The sequence below is a fragment of the Dioscorea cayenensis genome, chromosome 10, assembly GCF_009730915.1.
Source record: "Dioscorea cayenensis subsp. rotundata cultivar TDr96_F1 chromosome 10, TDr96_F1_v2_PseudoChromosome.rev07_lg8_w22 25.fasta, whole genome shotgun sequence".
Taxonomy (NCBI): Eukaryota; Viridiplantae; Streptophyta; class Magnoliopsida; order Dioscoreales; family Dioscoreaceae; genus Dioscorea; species Dioscorea cayenensis.
The window spans coordinates 16,502,790-16,515,821 of NC_052480.1; the positions used below are offsets into that span (position 1 = coordinate 16,502,790).

General features: G+C 38.3%; 1 non-coding gene across 1 annotated transcript; it reads right to left on the reverse strand.

Moving 5' to 3' along the window:
• Window positions 1-327: 327 nt before the first annotated feature.
• Window positions 328-434, reverse strand: LOC120271255. Its single transcript, XR_005539874.1, has one exon. It is a non-coding gene; the product is annotated as a small nucleolar RNA R71 (small nucleolar RNA).
• Between the last annotated feature and the right edge of the window lie 12,598 nt (window positions 435-13,032).

A 13,032-nucleotide genomic window follows, 5' to 3' on the forward strand; every position in this document is an offset into this window, starting at 1 on the left:
GAGTTACATTCAAGTGTCACAAGACCCACCGTGGAGGCGAATAATTTTGAAATGAAGCCATCCCTACTCTCTATGGTTCAGCAGAATCAATTTAGAGTATCACCATTAGAAGATCCAACTCTTCATCTTTCCATATTTTTTGAATATTGCAACACCTTGAAGATTAACGTAGTTTCTCTAGATACTATCAAGTTAAGGCTTTTTCCTTTTTCTTGGAAAGACATAGCTAGGGTGTAGTTGCACTCTCTGCCGATAGATTTAATCACAATGTGAAACCAACTTTCTCATGCTTTTCTTATCAGGTACTTCTCTCTAAGCATGACCGCACAACTCAGAAACCAAATTACAAGCTTTGCTAAAAAAGATAGAGAATCTTTATATGATGCTTGGGACCAATTTAAGGAGTTTTTGTGGATGTATCAACACCATGGACTTGTAAAATGGTTGTTGGTGCAAAGTTTTTACATTGGTCTAACATACAACTGAAGAATATCGGTGGATGCTGCAACAGGAGGACCACTGATGAATAAGAAGATAGATGAGGCCTATAATTTATTAGAAAACATGTCTTTGAACCATTACCAATGGTCTAATAACAGAGGAAGCAGTTAGAAAAAGATCCCAAGAAAATATGTAGATGCTTTGGACATCATAACAACTAATGTGGATGCTTTAACTCAAAAAATTTGATAGGATGAACGTGAATGTAGTGGGAGTTCTAATGTTTCATGTGAGATTTGTGGATATATTGGACATCAAGCTATAGAATGTCAATTAGGAAATTTCACCCCTCGAGACCAATCAATGGAGCAAGCCCACTTTGTCAACAATTTCAGTCAGAGTACCTTAAATGTCCCCTTTTCAAGTACTTATAACCCTGGTTGAAACCATCATAACCTCTCCTATAAGAATTATCAAAGTCAAGTAGGACAAAGTAATTTCAAATAATAACCCTCAGGATTTAAGCCAAGGCCTCCTAATCCACCAGAGGTCCATAAATCAAATTTGGAATTATTACTTGAAACATTTGTGATGACCCAGACTAAGCAAAATAAAGAATTTATTCAAGAAATTCAAATTTTGAGTGAATCAAACAAGTGGTAAACATAAAAGGTTGATTTAGTGGCAAATCACAATAAGACGTTAGAGACCCAAATTGCTCAGTAAGCAAGCTCTTCATCAAGACCTCAGGGCATGATCCCAGGTAAACTAGAAATTAACTCGAACAAGTAGGATGATGTTATGACTATGAGGAGTAGCACACAGTTGGAGAATCCAAAAATGAGAAAGGATATCAACTAAGGTATTTAAACAGAGACAACAAAAAAGGTCAAGGCATCATGTGATTAATTTGAATACAAAAATAAGGTTAAAGACAATGAATGGGAAGAGCCCAAGGACATCACATGAAAGGCTTACATATCACCTATTCCTTTTCCTCAAAGACTGGCTAAGGCCAAACTAGATAAATTATTTGAGAAGTCTTTGGAAGTTCTAAAGAAGTTTTACAATAATTTACCCTTCATAGAGGCTTTGTTACAAATGCCCTCATATGCTAAATTCTTGAAGGACATATTGTTCAAAACATAGAAAATGGAGGAATACGAAAATGTGGCATTGGCCAAAGAGTGTAGTGCTTTAATCCAAAAGAAATTACTTCCAAAGCTCAAAGACTTAGGAAATTTCTCCATTCCTTGTGTGACCGACAGTACAAGTTTTGAACAGGTACTATGTGACCTTGGCACTATTATAAGTCTCATAGCTCTATCTTTGTGCAAGAAGTTGGAAATGGGTGAATTAAAGCCGACTATAATCACTTTGAAATTAGTGGACCACTTTGCCAAGCATCCGATTGGTATCCTTGAGGATATACCTATTAGGGTTGGTAAGTTTTTCAATCCAGCTGATTTTGATGTGCTAGAGATGGAGGAGAATTCTCAAATCCCCATCATTCTTGGTAGGCCATTCTTAGCCACAGAAAGTACAATCATTGATATTAAACATGGAAAACTTTTTTTAAATGTTGCCAATGAAACAATTGAATTTGATTTGTCTAACCCTATTGAACAATCTTTTCTTGAGAATTCACATTGAAGGACCGACACACTACATCAAACTAACAGACAAGAAATTCCAAAGCATGACTTTCGTGATGATGTTAGTGAACATGAAAAATCATTGAACTAATATTGAAAAGTTAAGGCTAGATTCCATGCCTAATATTTCCAAGGAAGATAAAGCTTCATAGGTAAAACATGAACTTCTTCCTTCAAGTCTCAGTGGATGGGTAAGTCTAATTAAAATAATTCTTAAACTTTAAATTCATGAGCATGACAAGTTAAAACTAAATTCTTATGAGAATGCTAAGACTTACAAGGAACAAACTAATTGTTGCCATGATAAGAAAATTGATCACAAAAAATTTCATGAGGAAGATGTGGTGATGATTTTCAATTCTAAGTTGAAACTATTAGGTTTGGGGACTTGGATTGGCATTATGTGATAAACCAAGAGGTCACATGGCAATGGAACGTGACGTGGCAATGATGACTTGGCAAAAAGGAGAAGTGAAAAGGTTGATGATGTGACTAATGCATGGTGACTTGGCGCATGACGATATGAAGGGTGGAAGATCTTGGTATGTGACTATGATTAGAGTATTTCTCTCAAAAGATTTGACAACACCCTTTGCATGTTGTACTACAAGTGCACGGGTTTGTCGAACTAATAATACCCTGGAGAGTGTGTAGTCGTATCCACAGGGAATAGTGATCAGAAACACAAAGATTGCTATTTAACTAAGTGAAGATGAATTGATAGTGATGTGAATAGAATCAATGCAAAAGGAAATAAAAGAAAAGAAGAAGGAGGCGCAAATAAAAGATAAGAGAGGTAAACGACGGAAAGTGGGGCACCTGGACATTGCTCACCCTAGGACTATTACTTAAAGTGCAAAACTAACTATTATGTCTCCTAACTAATGCTTAATGAGTCGTGGAAATCCTAAAATACACGGCCCCAAACCTAAGGTCAACCATGACTAACCCTACACTATGCCCTGGTGGAGAAATCACTCAGTCTCAACACCTCACACTATGCAAGGTTGCTTAAAGCTTTAGGGACTCTAAGTAATAAACCCTATTCCCTAATATAGATCTAAACCTTTGGTCCAGGCAAAAGACCCCTAGTCATAATTAAGCCCTAGCACTATGGATTAATTCAACGTTTCACTCTGTTGCTTGCGCCACTAAGCCCCAGCGGAGTCTTGTGCCTCAAAGAACTCTTGGAACCTGGAGGTAGGATAAATCACACCGAAGGGAAAAGCGGATGTTATACTACCTCTCAACTCACTCTCTCGACCCTCTCCAATCTTGTTTTATTTAACCATTATGGTGTATCACTCACTCACAACGATTACCAATGTAGGCTCTCAGCCCTAGTGTCACTCTAACGGAAAACCAATTCAACAAACATTTAAGGTTGGAACTCAATTAAGCACATCAATTAAAGAAAGCATAATAAAAGGTCAATGAAACAATAATATCCTAGGGTTACAAGTCCAAGTACCCTTTAGTGGTTTAGCTCTCCATGGAGCAAGGTACAATCAATAATGAAATTGAACATAAAAACATGCTATCCATAATTAAAACCCCCTTGGTATTCATGTCGATGGCCTTGTGGAGTAGCCACGTCTTCTTCAAAGTTTCCCTCATCAAGCTTAGAGCACACCTCGCCAAATCAGTGCTGACGTAAGCTCCCCCAATAACTATCTTTCGAAGGAACGTGGTGTTGAAAGGCGTCGAACAACTCCAAAAGCCTAGCTAAAGTATCTCCAAACCCTAGCCGTGGGCTCCTCCAGAGATGGTCAAGAGATGGGCAAAAGATGGGAAAATGATTCTTCGATTGGGCTGAAATCGCTACTTAAATAGGGCTGTCATCGAACATCCACACGGGTGTGTGGAATTTCCACACTGTAGTGTGAATTTGTAGGAATTGATTTTCTGTGGACTGTGAACATTGGCTACTGTAGTAACTTTACTACAGTACCTGCTACAGTACTCCACCAAAATAATCCCGAATCCACGAGGCCACATGAATGGGCACACATTCATGCGGTAGATCACATTGCTTCTTCAACAAAAGATCACATTAATGAAGATCTTGCTAGCATAGCACAAGTCGGAATATGCAAATGTGACTGCCTATATGTCCCTCCAAACCATTTAATTGCTTGAACACATGGAGGTTGGCACACATTCACGTATCTTTGTGTACAACTTGTGTCTTCATGTTTGTTCACTCCAAGATTTCATCAACAAAAGTGCCTCTATGATCTACTTTGGCTTCTTTCTTCTATAATTGCTTCCACAACCCTACATGCGCAAAAGAACACAAATACACACATATAAGCAATAAAATTAGAGAAAAGTAATACTCATTGCAAGAAAAGAATACTTCGTATTACTAATACATAAGCACTTATCGAGATTCATTTAAGGAAGATCTATTTTTATTTGCATGAGCATCAAAGTAAAAGGATCACCATTGAAGAGATAGTTTTTATCTTGGGTATGATTTTCTCTATCCTTGGTAAGATTTGGGATGATCAATCATATCTTTCGTAGAATATTTTCATGAGAAATATATTTCTAAAGAGAGGAATAAATTGATTGGCAATATTATTAGATCAACATGACGATTGCTTGGAACTTCAGTTAGTAAGAAGGCTAATTAAGGTTGGAGCTATTCAAGGAGACTAATCATATATGGTGCAATGTGATTGAAAATTTGAAGACCCAAGCATGGATGATTGAAGATCATACTTGGAAGATATTGAAGGCTAAACTTGGATAAGAGAAGATCAACTTTAGTAACAATATATTGATGAGGCAATTGAAGATCATAATTAAAGACCCAACTTGGACCGAGTTTGGAAAGAAGATCGGGAGATCTTTTGTAGCCATCTTTGCTGAGATGGTGTTCACGCCTTGGTGGGTGCGACCCTCGGGATAGGGGGCTTGCTGAAATAACATGAGGAAGGAAGCATTTGCAAGAAAGAGGAGGTTAGGATGAATCAAGTGCTACGAAGTGGACTGAAGGAGCCAGGAGGGTTAAAGGTGTTGCAAGTTCAGTTGCAACTGGGCTAGAACTTAGTTATGTTCAGCAAGATGGCCAGCGTTGCAACTGGGTGTTGTAACATCTAAATTTGAAATTGTCCAAGTTTGGAAGCCGCGGAGAAGTCTAAAAGAGGAGGATCTATTAGGATGTAGGTGCATCTATATAAGATACCCTGCTTGAAGATTTAGGATGAGCCATGCGAGAGAGACCCTTTGGTGATGGTTGAGGAGAGTGAGCTTCGGGAAATCTTGAGAGGGTGTTATTTGTATTGAGTGAGAAAGTATGTTTGTACTCTTCATTCCTAACCTCTTTTGGTGGATTGTTTCTCTGGGCTTTCTCCCCCAAAAATAGGCAAAGATGTGACAAACTGGGTAACCATATCATGTGTCTCCTTCTTGCATGCTTGATTGTGTGTTTGTATTTTTGTTACTTGTGAGTTGAGTAAAAAATTAACACACAACTACCCCTCTATACCTAACAAGTGGTATTAGAGCTTTGTTGCTTTTGTGAGTCTTGGTTTCTAGACTGGCAAGGTCCAAGAAAGGTACGATGATGGTAATAAGGAAAAGATCATCCATCATCACGACCACCACTACTCAATAGTTCCAATTATCCATATTGGAAAGCACTCATGAAGGCTTTCATCAAATCTTTTCAAGAGAGCCCAAAGACCGCTGTGGAAAAAGGTTGGCCTCCTCTAATTAAAAATGATGCCAAAAATAATAAGTGTAATTGGAGCCTTAAAGATATAAGGAAAGGCGATACAGACGGGAAGGCTCTCAATGATATATTTGGAGGAGTTGATGAAAATCAGTTCAAATATATTGCAACATGTGAATCGACAAAGGAAGCATGGGACATCTTACAAGATATTCATGAAGGTACAACTCTTGTCCGAACATCAAAACTTCAAATGCTAACTAGAAGGTTTGAAAATCTCTAGATAGAGACCATAACTATGTTCAACGCGAAATTGATGGACGTAGTAAATCAATCTTTTTAGTTGGAAAAAAGGTACTCAGATGAAAAATTGGTGAGGATGACTCTTAGATCCTTACCTAAGTGACACACCCCTTACGTGCATATACCGTAAGTGCACGGGTTGTCGAAGTAATAAAGTACCCCAGTGAGTAGATAGTTGTATCCATAGGGAATAGTGCTCAGAAACACAAGTATTGCTATTTAACAATAGTGAAAATGATTTAAGGGTTGTGTGAACAATATTTATTACAAGTAAAAATAAAGAAAGGAAGAAAAAGACACAATAAAAATTAGGAGAGGCAATCGATAGAAAGATGGGGCACTTAGACAATGCTCACCCTAGGACTATTATTTCAAGTGCAAGACTAATCATTATGTCTCCTAACTGATATTTAATGAGTCGTGGAAATCTAAAAACACACAGTCCCAAACCTAAGGTCAACCGTGACTAACCCTATACTATGCCTCGAAGGAAAGGAATACTCTCAACGCCTCACACTGTGCCAGGTTGCTTAAAGCTCTAGGGACTCTAAGTGATAAACCCTATTCCCTAATATAGATCTAACCCTTTGATCCTGGCGAAGGATCCCAAGTCACAATTAAGCCCTAGCACTAAGGATTATTTCAACACTTCACTCTGTTGCTTGCGTAACTAAGCCCTAGTGGAGTTTGTCTCTTAGCACTTTACTCTATCATGATCGTAAAGAACTCTTGGAACATGGAGGTAGGATAAATCACAACGGAAGGGAAAGAGGATATCCGCTACCTCTTGACTCACCCTCTCAACCCTCTCTAACCTTGCTTTGTCTAATTCTAATAAAGTGTCACTCATTCACAAGGATTACCAATATAGATTCTCAACCCTAGTGTCACTCTAAGGGAAAATCAATCCAACAAATATTCAAGGATGGAACTCAATTTAAATATAAATTAAAAAAGCATAATAAAGTTCAATGAAACATAATCATACTAGGGTTTACAAGTCCAATCACCCACTAGGGGTTTAGCTCTCCATGGAGCAATACACAATCAACAATGAAATCCAAAGAAAAAGCATGCTATCCATTGATAAAATCCTCTTGTAATCAGTATAGATGGTTTTGCGGAGCAGCCTTGTCTTCTCCGAGGGTTCCTTGTCAAGCCTAGGGCAGACCTGGCCGAATCGGTGCCGACGAAAGCTCCCCCAATAACTCTCGTCCAAAGGAATGCGATGTCGAAGGCCATAGAACTGCTCCAAAGACCTAGCCAAAGCCTCCCTAAACTCTTGCCATGAGCGCCTACAAAGGTGGGCAAACGACGGAAAAAAGATCCATCAAAAATTCTCAAACCGCGGTATTTATAGGGGCTTGAATCGGGCATTGATAAGTGCTTGAGTAGACATATTTTTATATATGTTTTACGTGCATTGAGCATCATTTTTATCATGGTTTATGTCTCATATTGTGTATTTGGTGTTCTTTTATGCATATAGGTTGTGAATGCCTTGAAGAGTAAAAAGGAAGCAAAGATAGGCTATAAAGATACATTGTTGGGAGTTCTTTTTCAATTCAAGGACCAAGACACAAGAGGAGTTCATAAACGTGGAGATGTGTGCCAACTTCCAAGAAGATTCAAGTCAATTCACCAGTTGGAAGGGCACAAAGGCTGCCTTTGTGTCCTTCCAACTGGTGAATTGACTTGAATCTTCTTGGAAGTTGGCACACATCTCCACGTTTATGAACTCCTCTCGTGTCTTGGTCCTTGAATTGAACAAGAACTCCCAACATTGTGTCTTTATACCCTATCTTTGCTTCCTTTTTACTCTACAAGACATTCACAACCTATATGCATAAAAGACCACCAAATACACAATACGAGACATAAACCATGGTAGAAATGATGCTCAATGCATGTAAAACATATATAAAAATATGTCTACTCAAGAACTTATCAGCAGGCCCCTGGAAAATCCACATGGGCGCATGGGGGCACATGACAAACGTGGTTTAAGGCCTATAAATAGCCGTTTTGCCCTATTTTTTCTCATCTATTATGCGGCTCTTGAGGGGTGAGACGGCTTGGGTTTGGAGGGGAGGTCTTTGTGGCTTTGGAGGCACTTCATCACCAACTTTGATTGATTTCTCCTCCGTCATAGCATTAAGTAAGCCACCGGTGAACCTAGCTTAGGAGAGGGTCCTTCAAGACGTCAAAGCTCTCCATCAAGGCCATCAGTTCATATATAAGGGGGTTTATTTCCATGGTTTTTATGTACTTTCATTCATTGATGGTGTGTTTTGTATATTGCTCCATGGATAGCTAAAACCCTATAGGGTATTTGGGTTTGTGAACCCTAGGATTCTCATCTTTGTAGATTTTCTTTGTGTTTCTATTTAATCTGAGTTTGATTAAGTTTCAATCTTGATTGTCTAATGCTTGCTTGTCTTATTGATCCAATGGTTATTTGGTTTGGATGATTTGTTTCCTTGGTGAGAAAGAGGTCTCCATTAGGTTAGAACCTCAAGATTGAAGAGGGTTGAGAGGGTGAGTCATGAGATAGTGGAGCATCCCCTTTCCCCTACGATTGGTGTATTCTATCTCTATATTCCATAGACTCTATACAACCATATTTGGTGTGAGGCATGAGATTGAGAGATTTCTCCCCAGGACATTGTAGCGGGTTAGGGATCCTTCGCCGGAAATTAGGGTTGGATCTATCTTTAAGAATCGGATACACCTTTTGGAATCCCTAGTGTGCTTTACAGTCATATGTGGTGTGAGGTGTTGAGATTGGGCGATTTCTCTACTGAGACCTCGTAGGGGACTAGTATCGGTGATATGGAGACAGGATCTGATTATATTTGGATTTCCATGACTTAACTTACTCATCATAGAAACACTTTGCATATCGGTACCTAATACCTAAATCGTAGGGGGAGCATTGCCTGAATTCCCCACTTTTACTGATTGAGATCAACCTCTATTTTACCCTTGCATATTTATCTCCGGTATTCATTTCTTCGTACATTAGATCATTACATAATTCCATTTATTATTAGGCTAGATAGTAGAGAAGAAGTTAGTACTAGTAACCTTGTTCCTTGTGGATTCGACTACCTGACTCACCTGGTATTTATTACTTCGACACCGGTGCACTTGCGGTTCACACGCATATTCGGACGTGTCAAGTTTTTGGCGCCTTTGCCGGGAAATAGGATACTATGAATGCTAGGACTTTGTTGCTCTAGCCATTTATCTTTTTTATTTTATTTTTCTATTTCATACTCTATTTTTCTTCCATCATGCTCATCGGTTTTTATTTTGTTTTTATCTATTTCACTCTATCTTTTTCCACCATTCTATTTTGTTTTATTTTTTCTTATTTACTTTTTCTTGCATGGAACTTGAATGATGATTGATACACTTAAAGATTTATTTTTACAGGTTGATGCTGTCACTAGAAAAATGGATCGACTTGTTAGTGTTCATCAACCATACAATCCTTGTTGCACCACACATCATCCAAATCAAAGGATCTACCCAAATTTCTTATGGGATATTGATGAACAACAATGGGAAGCACCTCAACAAGAATTTCAGTGGGATGAGAAAGTTGAAGAGGATGTACTTCGGTTTGAAAGAACACTACCTAGATTTATTGAAGCAACCGATGCCCGCTTCCAAAATATTGAGGCCACATTAAGTCGTCATGAGATCTTCATGAAAAACATTGAGCATCAATTAGGAGAGATCTTGGACATGTTTGCTAAGGAAAAAGATGAATTTGAACAAGCAAGGCAAGTGTCTCCGGGACATGATGAGGCCATGAGCAACTTTTAAAAGTTGTGCAAATTGAGTACATTGGTGCAAAAAATGAAAAGAAATAAGTTGAATATCATTTTGAGATTTTGGATTGTGTGAATGAAGATTGTGCTTGTGAGCAAGGAAATTTTCAAGGGGATTTGCTAGTGTCATGTTCCTTTCAAGTTGAAAATACACAAGAAGAAGCAAACCCTAAGGTAATGGAACAAGCATTTCTTTTTGGTATTGATCAACTCATACAATGTAAGAAAGAGATTTTAGGTTTGGAAGAAGATGTGGGTAGGAGATTGATGCCATCCAATGACCAACCTGTGCTAAGCTTGGACAATTCCCAACCTAAATTGTTTGCTTGGAGGCCAAAAGTAAGATGGTTGGACTCTCCAACAAATAATCTACCCCGACAAGTTGATTTTTTGGTTTAGAGGAAGTAGCTATGAAATGTCTAGTCAGGAGGAACACACTCTTTTCAAGACTACATAAGGTAAAGAAGAGGTACGTCATGCTTAGTGACGTAAAACAAGCACTTCTTGGGAGGCAACCCAAGTTTTTACATGTTTTCTGGCTTAGATTTTTATTTCTGTAGTAATAAATTCATGAGTGTGTGCTTTGAGGAATTTTTGTTGGTGTTAGAGTTTTCATGGACAAATTTTGTTGATTTAAATTTATTTCCATGTATGTTGCATGGTTTGGAATGTAATTCATGTTTATATTTGAAGAATTTGTGTTAATTTGAAGTTTGGAGCCTTGCGTAGCTTATCTGCAGGAATTTTTCAGCTCACGCAGTCATGTAGAATTTCCATGCGGTCGTGTACAGTATCCATGCGGGGGTCTGGAACTTCCACACCACCATGTGGCTTATAAGAATATGAAGGGTCAATATTCATTATCTTCATCACTAAAACCCTTCATTTCCCACTTCTCCATCTTCAAGAATCGGAACTTTTGAGCACAAAAACTAAGTTTCTTCAACTCCTTGGAGATTTAAAGGTGTTTTGCCGGCATTTGCACTAAGTTTCCTTCACCGATTTGCTCCGGTAAACTTCATCTTCTCCCATCTTCTCCATGCCCTTATTTTGCCTATCCATGGAGTTTTATTGCTTTACAAGTGTTGTTTTTCATGCCAAATCTTGTAGAAACACTCTAGAATCCATGGATGGCAAATTTTTGGAAGCATTGGAGCCCAACCATGGCTCCTTGGCCATGGTTGGGCGCCCACGCGGTCACGTGGCCAACCCATGTGACCGCGTGGGCTGGCTAGTCGCGTGGCCAGGCGCCACGCTCCCCCATGGCTGGCCTAGCCCAGAATGCCCCCACGCGGGCACGTGGCTTTCCCATATGCCCGCGTGGGCTGGAAAAGTACCCAGTAAAGCCAGAAAAGCGCTTGGCTTGCCCTCCACACCCACATGGATTCCTGCAGCTTGCCATTTTAGGAAAATTTGCATTTCTTTGGCAATTTTCTTGCAGGTATGACACTAAGGATAGAAAAACTTGCTTTGAAATGCTTTGATCTTCTATGGTTAACCTTCAATGAAAACATTCTTTTGACACACCGGCAACACCAGAAGATGATGTCGATGCTTAAAGCATCCCACTCATGAGATTTTAGTTTTCTTTACATTTGTTTTCATTTTTAGTTTTCCTTATTTTATCTTTTAGACTTTAGTTAAATTTGTGTTCTGCTTTGTTTGTACAAGTATGTGCTTCATGTGTTTTACTTATAAGAAATCGTACATCTTTTCTTTTTTGTTGAGCTTCACTAAATCCCTTGTATACGTGAAGATGGGCTTGAGAGTGATGTTGATGATGTTTAGTCATAAACACGATCATGTGACATTGTCACATGGTTGTCTGAGCTTCACAACCCATACAACACGCCCATGAGTTAGACTTCACCAAACGTTTAATGAGGAGTTCAGGGGAGTATTGTTTTAATTGCATTACCGCACACATTTTGCTTCTATTGTTATTATTTTTATTGTGCTTACATGCGTACATTGAGGACAATGTACATCATAAGTGTGGGGGATGGTTCACCTTATACATGACTTATACTTGTGTTTTCATGAGCATGCTCTTATTGCCAATGAAGGTTTACCTTAGGGTTATGTGTTTAATTTTTAGTTTTTGAAGATTGTAAACATTATATTTTATCTTGCTTTAGTTTTCATCTAATTTCCTTAAATATTTTTGTCCAATTGCTTTTTATGCACTTTTCTCACTCATTAGACCTATGAAAACTCTAGTTTATTATGTTTGGGACTTTAGAGTGCTAGTGTTATTAAAAAAAATTCAAAATCAGAAAAATAAAAAAAAAATTTGAAAAAAAAAGAAAAAAAATTGGAAATTGTTTACTGTTTGTACATAAGGGGTGGAAAGAGTTACCACTCATCATGTATGTAGCTAGTCTCATAAGTCGGATACTTGTTATGTCCTAATGAGAGAAAGAGCTATCTCATGAGATGTGTGAAAGCTATCACCCTTGGTAGAAAGAGCTACCACCTCAAAAGTGTGAAAGCCACTAAGGAGTCATCTTGGGAAAGGGCTACCTTAGAGGATTGTGTGAAGCTACTACCTATTATTTTTGTTTATAAATAAGTCCCGTGTTAATAAGAACTTGGCATTGGACATAGTGTCGACATGAGTTGAATTTTTCACACACACATGCATTCGGATTTTATCATTTTCATTTTTGATTGGATTGTTTGCTAGAGCATTGATTATTTTGTCTAGTGTTTTATTTTCTCCATAACTTTAGAATTTTATTCTTGTACCCTCTTGGTGAACATAAGGCCAAGCACTTCTCTTTTTCTTCCATGAGTTTAATGTTTAATTTTACTTGAGGACAAACAAAGTCTTAAGTGTGGTGGAGTTTTGATAAGTTCTTGAGTAGACATATTTCTATATATGTTTTACATGCATTGAGCATCATTTTTACCATGGTTTACATTTCATATTGTGTATTTGGTGTTCTTTTGTGCAATTAGGTTGTGAACACCTTGAAGAGTTAAAAGTAAGCAAAGATAGGCTATGAAGACACAATGTTGGGAGTTCTTGCGCAATTCAAAGACCAAGACACAAGAGGAGTTCATGAACGTGGAGTTGTGTGCCGACTCCAAGGAAATTGAAGCTAATTTA